The sequence below is a fragment of the Pelodiscus sinensis genome, chromosome 4 (assembly GCF_049634645.1).
Source record: "Pelodiscus sinensis isolate JC-2024 chromosome 4, ASM4963464v1, whole genome shotgun sequence".
In the NCBI taxonomy this organism is placed as follows: Eukaryota; Metazoa; Chordata; order Testudines; family Trionychidae; genus Pelodiscus; species Pelodiscus sinensis.
In genome coordinates this window covers 25,972,528-25,983,078 of record NC_134714.1, presented here as the reverse complement: position 1 = coordinate 25,983,078, position 10,551 = coordinate 25,972,528, and positions in this window count along the sequence as shown.

Genomic DNA, 10,551 nt, shown 5'->3' with positions numbered 1-10,551 from the left:
TATCACATGTTGTATGTCCATTCTATTGTCTCTTTCTCTGAAGGCCCTCATATACCACAAGCCGGCACAGGACTACCAGAGTTGGGCAACCTTGTAAAAAACATAGATTTATAGATAAGGATATTGGCAGTTCAAGCTCTGCACTGTGAAAGAATATCTTCTCGACAAGAGTTAATTAATTCTATGTGCCATTCAGATATAACAAATTTGTCAGTTATTATTGTTAATTGCTGTGGTTGCTTCTGTCCTGTGGGGTAAAACTTTCAAAGCTTAAATTTGTAACTTTATGAGACACTTAAAATCATTGTCTTAATAAAGGCACTGGCTTTATGGGTTATTACAGCAATCTATAATCTAAGCTCACTTTTTGTCCTATGACTATCGGCCAATTTTCCTTAAATTGTTCCTTAGAATATGTACTAACTATTTATGCTTGATCTTGTATGTAGCTGTGACATTCTTAGCATCTTCCCCAGAAGAAAAGCTCTGTGTCGCTCAGAAGCATTTCTTGCACACCAACAATAGTTGGTCCCATAAAAATATTACTTCACCCACCTTGTCTCACTAATATCCTTGGACCAATATGGCCACAAGTACACTGGGTAACAGTTTCAGAGTTAACTGTGAATTTGACAACCTTCCCTACCCCTAACCCTCCATCTTCCTCAAGGGCTCCCACTTTAGGTTTCAGGCTCCCAGCCATTACACCTCTTTTAGGTGGAGACTCAAATCTTTCTTCTTCCAGACGAGCGTTTTAAGCTTGCAGTTCCCCTGTGCCTCGCAGTGATTTCCCCAGCAGGTGTGACAGGGGACTAGGACCTGTGGTTAAACGGTCTCCAGAGACTACAGCAATGTACATGGGCTACAAATCAGCCTTCACAAATCAAACTGTAATTATTCTAAGGTTAAACGCGTAATAGAGAAAACATATAAAGTTCCTACACACTTACTAAAGCTTATGAGAGGTCACCCAGCCATCTTAATTAGCCAAAGTCCTTCCAATACTTCTGCAAAGGTTACTGTAATGAGGTGTACCAATCCCACACTGGCCATAGGGGTGGAGGACAGGCTTATTGTGTGCAGAAGGCCCCTCCCCCACAGTCCTACTGGGCATGCTTGCACTGCAGCTCTAGTATAAAGTCCAGAGAAGCTGGTCAAATGGGGCTGGCTACCAGGAATGAAGGAGCTCCTGCCCTAACCTAGGATCAGCAGCCTGAAGAGCAGCAGCCTGAGGAGCAGCCTGAGCCAGAGGGAGCCGCAGCCAGAGGGAGTCACCGACAATGAGAGCCGCAGCCAGAGAAGCCACAACTGTAGGAGCCGCAGCTGGAGGGGCAGCATGAGCCAGAGGGAGAGGCAGCTGGATGCCAAACCATGGCCTATACAGCTGGACAGGGGTAGGAAGTAGGGAGCCAAGAGGCTGCCCAGTGAGCTTACTGCGTTTTGGAGGAATTTCCCCGCTGAGCTGATGGTTGGGAATGTGCCCACCACCAACAGGGCCCTGGACTGGGGCCTGGTGGAAAGGGTGGGCCTGGGTCCCCCAATCTTCATTCCCGTGAGCCTGCACTGATCCTGTGAATGACTAGGCCTCTGGGCCTGACTGTGAGTGACTAGGCCACTGGGCCTGACCCGGTGTGACTAAGCTGCCAGGGACTACTGGTGAGGGGTCAATTTGCGGGGTGTCACCTCCCTCCAAAAAGAAATAGGGCAGAAGGCCCCGTCACAATGGTGGAGAATGTGGGCATAGCTTAAGCGATTTGCCCTTCCCCCTCCTAGGTGTCCGGTATTCACCTGGACAGTCCAGTACTTTCAGATCCTGTCCGGTAAAAAATTCAGAGAATACCAGACACCTAAAATGTCCGGTATTTTGTGAATTTTTCCCCAGCCAGGAGGCAAAAATGCCGGGCACCTGGCAACCCTACAAACACTCAGCACCCGGCCTCCTCCTCCCCCAAACCCTCCACTGGCTCCCAACACCTCCAGCCCCTCGCTTACCTGGTTCCCCAAGGCAGCCGGCACAAAATGGCTGCCGGCCAAAAGACCTAGGGGAAGCAAGGATTTCTCCTGGGTCTTAGTGCTCAACTTCTCCCCTGTTCCTATCCCTGCACTAAGTCTTAAAGGGAACATGCTGTTTTAATGCTGTTTTATTTTAGGGGTGGTTTTTTTTGGCTTACTTGGAGACCTTTTTTTTTTGTGCTCAATAACTTTGGTCTCCCCCCCTTTTATCCCCTTCAACAGAATTTTTTCCCATTTTTTGGAGGGGGGGGTGTCAGTATTTTTGTTTCAACCATCTGGCAGCCCTATCCACTCCTCACCCCCAGTACAAGAGGGAAGGTCGGGGACTTTAAAACAAGCCCCAGTACAAAGAGAGACGACTTACTCCAAGAGCAACAGATACCCCCCTGGGAAAACCCACCAACCAGTCAAAGCTGAGCCCACTGTTACGAGTGCAGCCAGGAGGGCCATTTCAAATGAGAATGTCCATTCATGGACTGCTGCTATGGACAGGTACTGGTTTCAGGGGCACGAGCTCGGAGAAGTGACCAAGCAAAGATAGTAATTGTGGTCAGGGTGAATAGGATAGCGACTGTGGCTCTAGTGGACTCAGGATGTAGTGAGACCTTCATATGGGATGGACTGACCACCAGGCCAAACTGGTGGAGAATGTCAATGCAGCTACAGTGTGCATGAGGACACTGTGGGGACATGAGGGCGTACCCCACAATAGGGGTATCACTAGCCATGGGTCGCCACAAGGAATGCCGTATGATGGTGGTGGCCCCTAAGTTGGCGTACCTGGTGGAGTTAGGCTGAGACTGGCCATACGTTACAGACCTCCTGCAGGGCAAAACCCCTGGAAAGACCCCAGCCCCAGGAGGCAGTGTCATTCATAGACCACTGCAGGTGGGCATTGACCTAGAAGGGGACTTCCTTGATGAGCAGAGGAATGACACAACCCTCAGCCGGGCCTAGGAAAAGGCGAGGAAACCCTATCCAAAGGGGACCCAGTCGCAGCGTAGAACTCAGGGACCTTAGTTCAAGATCTGAAACAGTCTCCTGTATCGGCTGGTCACAGATCCTCAAACCCAGGTTGAGATTTGCCAACTGCTGCTACCCCAGTGATTCCGGCCAGCATTACTCCAGCTAGCCCATGCCATACCATGGGTAGGTTACCTGGGCCGTGAAAAGACACTGCTTAGGGTGGCCCAACAATTCTTCTGGCTAAGGATCCACTGAGAGGTCATTGACAATTGTGCCTCATGTCCAGAGTACCAAAAGACTAGTCCTGGACGGGTCCCACAGTCGCTGTAGATACCACTACCAGTGATGGGGACACCATTCGAGTGCATAGGCCTGGACCTGGTGGGCCTGCTGGAGTGGAGCACAAGTGGGAAAAAGTATATTTTGGTCATTGTGGATTACACCATGTTACCCGGAGATGATCCCTTTACGAGTCATAACCTCCTGGGCCATCACAGACGAACTCCTAAAGGTATTTGCAAGAGTCAGGATCCCGAAGGGGATCCTGATGGACTAGGGGACAAATGTAACATCCAAGCTCATGGCTGGATTGTGTCACCTGCTGAACATCAGCACCCTAAAGACCTCTGTAGATCACCCTCAGACAGATGGATTAGTGGAGTGGTTTAATAGAATTCTCAAGGCCAAGCTTCACAAGTTCGTGGAAGAAGACCGGTGGCTTTGGGATAAATGGTTGCTGGCTCTCCTGTCTGTGGTGAAGGAGGTACCTCAGGCTTCCACTGGGTTCTCTCCCTTCAAGTTATTGCATGGATGCTACCTAGAAGGAATCCTGGACCTAGTGAGGGAGACATGGGAAGAGCAGGAAACACACACCCAGGGGTCTGTCCACTATGTGCTGCAGCTAGAGGAACGGCTGAAGGAGTTATGCCAGCTAGCCCATGAGAACCTGCAAAGGCACAGAAGGACTAGGCGTGACACTATAATCAGGAAAGAAAGGTAAGGCCCTTTCAACCTGGGGATCAGGTGTGTTGCTCTTGCTATCCTCAGCAGAGTTCAAGCTATTGGCAAAATGGCAGGGCCCATTTGAGTAATCCGAAGGGCGAGTTCCGTAGACTGTGAGCTACTGCTTCTGGGGCAGTGCAAAGAGTTCTGATATACCATGTGAACTTCTTAAAAGCCTGGAAGGAACAGGAGGCTGTGCTGATCACCCCTTGCCCTCCGGAGCCAGAACTCAGGCTGCAAGCCGGGGGCTCACAGGAACACAATCCAGTGGACCTTGGGCAAGGCTTAAGGGTGGAACAGTGGCAACAGCTACAAGGATTGATCGCCCAATTCCTTAGGTTTTGTCAGACAAGCCAGGGAGGACCTGATTAACCAGTCACCACATCACCACTATCCCTGGTCAAAAGGTGAGGGACAACCACCACTTCCTTCCCAGGAAGATGTGGGACATTGTTAAGGAGGAGCTATGAAAAATGCTGGTGCTGGGGGTGGTTGAGGAGTCAAAAAGTGAGTGGCGGAACCCCATTGTATTAGTTTCCCAAATGACATTGCACTAACTTTCACATTAATTACTGTTAATTTACGTCTATGACATGACACACAAAAAAAGAGAAAAGGTGTCTAAATCAAAGAACTCCCAAAATTGGAGCCATATTCTGAACATACTGCCAATTCCACAGTCACCTGCTGTGATTACGTCTACTAACTACAAGGAGAGCAGTCTCAGTAGCAAAGACTATGCATGACAGCATTACATGTTTGCAGGGTGAAGGTCAGGGCATGGCTTGCAGGATCAGGCCAACATAAGAAGAAGTGACAACAGGCGATAATAGAGGGCAGATAAAGATTACAAGAGGAACAGAAAAAGAGCTCATATAAAGTATTACTTACATATAATTAATTTGATATTTCTAATGCATGTTTTTGTTTTTTTATTACTTTTATTTTCAGTGTAAATGGACAGAGGAGTGGATAGGCCCAGCAGTAAAAACTAGTAATGAAAAATGTCAAAATACATTTTTGTAGAGGTATAGGGCTGCTTAAAAAAAGGATTTTAGGGCTTTTGTCATTGTTCAGAGTTCATCAGAGAGTTAGAAGTGAAAGATTCTGTAACTCCATTATCAGTCCCCTGAGATATCCAATCTCCTATTTGGAATTTTGTTCATCAGAAAAAGAATTTCTGGACTTCATGTCTAAACCATGTTTTGGGGGAAAAGTGTGTGTTTGTGTGTCTGTAATGTTTGTGGCGGAAAAAGAAAAGGTGATGCACATTTTAAGTGGAAACACTGACTGCATAAGGAGTTATAAATATACACTAAATCACACCTCCATATGGGAAACCCCCTAATTCTTTCTCTTGGGTTTAACCAGGCAGCAGTTGGGTTTAACCAGGCAGTCCTGAATCTAACCCTTTGAAGTAGAGATGGAACACATATCAACACTTTTTACTAGTTATATTCTACATGGAGTTTAATTTTACTCCCTCTCTCTCTTTTTTGATGTGTTTCCAACAAAGCAGTCAAAAAAAATGAGACATTGTGGGCAGGAAAATTATTTTAAAGATGTTAAAATTATATTATCGGGTATCATCTGCATGTTAATGAAACTTCAAAGTTATTTCCAGGGTTGGATTCTGCAGATTGCTCCAGAGAAAAAGTCCAATGATCTATCAGAACACCTCACTCCTTCCTAATGAATACTTAACCTCAGCATATTTGAACTTGGGCTACATGACCAATAGTCAGGTTTTACTAACAGTACTTTTTTTTTTAATCTTGAAAATCTGTAGCCGTGTCATCAGCTCCTTCTTAATTATACCATATTCTTTACATCTGTCCTGCTAAATAACTCTAATTGAAATAGCACCGGCGTGAATTTTTGTAATGTTCCCCCCAAGACATCCCGAAAGTGACTCACACGAGAAAACAGACTGAAGTCACAGCTGGAAGCACGTCAAGGATCATTTCCATTTTTACATGATTAATTTGAATTTAATATCTTAAATCAAAACCTGATTAATTTAAATAAAATTTTGATGGTGCCCTGCTTCTAATATACATTGCAGTAATTAGATTCGGCTTAATGTGATTTTTTTACATAATTAAAAAAAAGAGTAAGTCAAGTGTAACAAAGGAGTGTTGGTATAAATCTGTGTGTGTCTATATATCTATCTATATCTATATGTGGGATCATTGCTGAGGCCATTAGTCAGGTACAGAGTATAGCAGAAGGGTGGATACATAAAGGTCAGCAACATATTGCATGGAGTGAAGAACATCCAAATTGTATAGTAACAAACCAACTTGTGGTAGAGGAACTGTTATTTCACAAATGTCTGGCCAAAAATAAAACAGCTGAAATTAGCACTTCTAGTAATGAAATCACCACATATGAAATTGTGAGGGTCAGATCAATAAACTGAGTATCTTATTTTTAAACCAGACTCTGTGGAATGTACCTTTTCTGAATATGTGTGTGTGTGTGTGTGTGTGCGCGCGCGCGCGCATGTCCTCTGCTTGTCTCTTTTCTGATTTGGGAATGTGTTGAATATGTTTGCAACTGCTGTATGAGCAATACTAAATGCCAAACCCCACACAGACAAGTGGTTCTTAGTACCATATCTTAATATCAGAGCACTAAAGCCCCATCTGCCCTGGTAATTTGACCCAATGCTGACTATGGTTGTTATGAACAAATGCTGCTGAAAGGTTCCGAAAATGGTTTAAATATTAGCATGGGTCAGACAGGAGTTTTTGCCACTCTTGCATTCTGCCCTTGTAGCATTCACACTAATTTTAAACTCTTTGTAGCTGGAGAAGCTGCTGATATATGTTCTGAGCAATGGATCTATTTGCTAGTGTTCCAGCTTTAATGAAGCTTTAATGAAGCATGCATCAGAAAGAGGTAGGTTGGTCAGAATCTTAATAAACCCACGCCTCAGTGCAGTTCTAAAACAGGAAGATGGTGCTTTAAAGGGGGAAAAAACTTTTTTGCTTCCTATTACAGAACTGAAGTTCAAATAAAATCATTTTGACTAAGGCAAAATCATCCCATTCTTTTCTGTAAGATACAGGGCTTGGAGATAAAAATGTTTACTCTTAACCCTGAAAGATGAAGTTATGTACAATTCTGCTCAAATTAAGTAGTTCAATTCTAATACATATTTAGGTATTTTTTATATTCCCATGTTGCAAGATACTTAAGCATAAACCTAACTTTCAAACACAGGAGCAGTCCCACTAACTTGAGTGGCTCTAGTTGCTGCCTTAAAAGCTAAGTTCTTGCTGAATCTGAACTGTAAACAGAAGAGGATGATGCACTTTGCAAAAATCCTCATACACACAGATAACTGCACAACAACTAGGTATGTGTACAAGTAGGCCAATGCAAATGCAATAAGACTAATCAGTAATGTTTTCTACCAAGATCTTAACCTCACTTTTTATCTTTTTTTTATGCTCTGTGTATAGTATATTCAGTGTGGTATTTTTATTGTAATGTTAAGAAATTCTCCCAACACTGACACTGGAACAGTTTGCTGATTGCTTCATTGCAGAAGATGGCATTGGCTTTCCCTAATTTCCTCATAAGCAACAGTGTATTCACACAATAGAGCTAGATAAATTCTGTGCGATAGAAATTAAATAAAACATAGTTAGAATATGAAATGGAGAGGAAAAAGGAAGACTCGTATGTTGCTTTACACCATCTGAGGATCTTGCCTAATTTTCATACACACATCAAGTACTTTCTTAAAATACAGAAATTATCTATCTGCCCATCTGTCTATCCCTCTTTTAAAAACTGAAATCAAGGGGGGGCAAAAAAGGGAGTATGTGTCTTAGTATCTGAGTTGCTGAAATGTACTAACATGATACTATTTGCATGCAGGAAAGGTGAAAGCCAGTCTATAGATCAGTGTTAGTTATGAGTTGCAAATGACTCAGTTCAAATTAATGAGTTCGATTTTGACTAACCATTCCTTCATCTGATGGATCATGTTGACAGAAAACACAGAAGTTGAATACAAATTCTGAGGAAGTCTCTTATTTATTATTCATCACACAGAAATAATAAAAAAATAAAAGGACACTTATTACCTGACAGCTGAGATTTTTGACAATCAACTATTTAATATTTTTCTAAATTTAGGCTTCTCTCTGCAAAGTACAAAAACAGTCTAAAAATAGCTGCAGAGTTACTATCTGGGGGAAGTTACTTTACTGCTTACATTCTTATTCCAGAGTTAAAGTCAAAACAAAATTAATCAGGAAGGGTTATCTATAATGAATCACCGTTCATTTCAGAAAAAAATATATCTTTGCCAGCAGCAGAAGGAAAGTACTTTCAAGCCATTACATTAGACTATAGACTCCAAGGAGAAGATTACAGATCTTCCATATTCAGCAACATGAATCAAAACTCTTAGGAACTAGTCTAACTTTTTTTTTTATTACAAGGCAGCAGGGATTGCTTTTTGTATAGGCTATGATTTAGATGGCTAATTGAAAGTAAGCGGTGGTGAGCTGCTTTCTTGGTAAAATATTACCAAGACAATCTTATCTGAGTTTACAGAGTTATTTCCAATTTGTAAATGCTGTATTCATTTCTACCAGATAAAATACCTTTAAAAAGCCTAGACCTGGGAATGGCGGGATTGCTGTTATAACCACTCTGTCTAGCCCTCAGCCCCCTTCTTCCCTCCCACATCCACATAAACTTTGGACTCGCTATTGAATCGTTTTACTTAAAGTTATCTAACCTGCAGAGGATCTCTCTCATTCAAACTCTAAATCTTTTAGAACATCACCTTTCACAAATTCATCTCTTGCTTATAATATGAAGAAAAGCCAAGGCTTTGTTTCTCCATTATAATAGATGTAAATTAATGTTTTGCCTTTGTTTGTTGCTGTAATCATAGAGGCAAGTATATGCTCCTAACAGCTATCTTATTTTCAATTTGCAAAGCATACTGTGCTTAATCCCATGAGGCAGCCTGTGGTTCTAGATATGAATTTTAAAAGGTAATTAGACCAGTGCAGGGGTTTCTCCCTGAGACAGAAAGAGCAGGCTCCTACCAGGTCCAGAGGGGTCTTTTAGAGGTCCCAGGCTGGGCACAGTTCTTGTCCTACTTTAATACTCATTTCCATTGTGTGAAACAGCTTATTTGTTCATGAAAATTTAAATCATGTTGGTACTAGAAAGATTATTTTTTATTTTAAAGCCAGAAAGGTCACAGTATTATTTTTGGTGTCTGGCATAAAGCTTTTATTTTAACTTGCGCCTCTTTTAATGTTCTTTGCATTTTTAGATTCTGAGAGTAAAAGAGATGTGTGCTGATAAATGCTTTCATGCATCTCCAGTAAGCTGCACTTTAAATATTATATAATCATTATCAATCCATGTATGCAAATGAAAACCGCTTTGCCAACTCTTGAAATGGCAAGAAATCGCATTGTTTTCCCTGTATTTTGGCTTCCCTCTTCTCCCTTTTGCTTGGCGCTATATGTTACACAATGTTATACTAGGCTCTGTTTTCTTATGGTTATTATCCAAGCTTTCTTCTGAGTGAGGGTCATACACCTGACCAATGGAAAGAGCAATGATTAAAGGTTATTTATTTAGAACAGTGCTAGGCCCAGGTTAAACTTGTCTGTCATGAAAAATACAAAACACTTAAAGGTCATTTTCTCTGGCTGAGAGCAATGAGACATTTGAATGGGATTCATACAAATATGAGGGATACTTCGAATAACAACAGACAGGCCTGAACCCAAACCTGACTTACAGCAACCTCATAGATTGAAATCTGCTTCTAGATCTCAGTTTTTTCAGAGTTCCACCTGCTTCTAGTTTGCATCATGTGAATTTCTTTTTGAGTGAATTATTGTATCAAATGAGATCATAAATGCTTCCCCAGAATCTGTGGTAAAGAGGGAGAGATTCTGACTAGTCAGCCCTGGTTTATGCTAAATATGTGGCTGCCTAGGCTGAGTACTTGGTGGCAAAAACTAAGACATAAAAGAGCTGAACTGTTTATATTTACTGGACTGACAATATTTAAGGACCCAATTCTTCCCTGTGTTAATTTTAGTAGATACTGTGAATGTTCATTCAGCATTGTTTTCAAGTGCATTATTCTTGATTTTCACCTCTGTAACCAAAGTAGAGTCAGGCACTGGATTGCTAATGCATCTTATGGATGGGTTTGGAACAAACCTGGATCTGAGTATCCCCAAGTTTACTGGTAATTCAGGGTATGTCTACACTACAGCGCTAATTCGAACTAACTTAATTCGAATTAGTTAATTCAAACTAAGCTAATTCGAACTAACGCATCCAGACTAGAAAACTAGTTCGAACTAGCATTTTGCTAATTCGAACTAGCATGTCCACATTAAGTGGACCCTGAACCGGGGTTAAGGATGGCTGGAAGCAGTGCCGGCAGAGCATCAGATGAGGACTTAGAGCATGGAGCTTCTGCCTCAGGCTAGCTGAGGGCTGTGCTTAAAGGGACCCGACCCCCACCCCGGACAGACAGTTCTCAGGGGTGCCCCGCTTGCAAAGCAG